This window comes from Pseudophryne corroboree, chromosome 6 (genome assembly GCF_028390025.1).
Source record: "Pseudophryne corroboree isolate aPseCor3 chromosome 6, aPseCor3.hap2, whole genome shotgun sequence".
Lineage (NCBI taxonomy): Eukaryota > Metazoa > Chordata > Amphibia > Anura > Myobatrachidae > Pseudophryne > Pseudophryne corroboree.
In genome coordinates, this window is record NC_086449.1 from 808,202,370 (window position 1) to 808,203,161 (window position 792).

Sequence of the window (792 nt, forward strand, 5' to 3'; positions counted from 1 at the left end):
CTGCTTTGGATTGGGTGTCTCCATTATGGGAACGATCTGATCCCATGGTTTCCAACTATACCAACTTCATCTCGTCCTTTCGAAGGATTTTCGACGAACCCGGCAGAATGACCACTGCTTCTTCCGACTTGCTCCGTGTTCGACAGGGCGCCCGTTCCGTGGGGCAGTACGTGGTTCATTTCCAGACCATTGCTTCCGAACTACGCTGGAATAATGACGCCCTGAGAGCTGCCTTCTGGAACGGTCTTTCCGACCGGCTGAAAGATGAGCTGGTTACCAGAGATCTGCCGGATCCATTAGAAGATCTGATTTCTCTTTGCGTCAAGGTGGATCTTCGGATGCAGGAGCGTGGAAGAGAACGTAGCCGTCCGGATCGTTCCAGGTTCCGGAATCCTACTCCTAGACCGGTGGCCTTACCTAGCTCAGATGAGCCCATGCAAATTAACCGATCCCGACTGTCTCCGGAAGAACGACAGCGTCGTCGTGAGGGTAAACTCTGCCTTTACTGTGGAGCCGCGGATCATTTTCTTAAATCTTGTAAATCTCGTCCGGGAAACGGGCAGGCCTAGCTTGTTCCGGAGGAGTCAAGCTGGGGGTTACGACAAAAGCTTCTCCAACTTCGGACTGTTTGCTTCCAGTAACTCTAGTCTCCGATTCAGTCTCCAAGTCTTGTGAAGCCCTATTGGATTCCGGAGCTGCAGGGAACTTCATTTATTCCTTCTGTGCCCAAAGCTTGGGTTTAAAGTTACGGCCTATCGAGCGGCCAATTTCACTGACGGCTATCAACGGGAT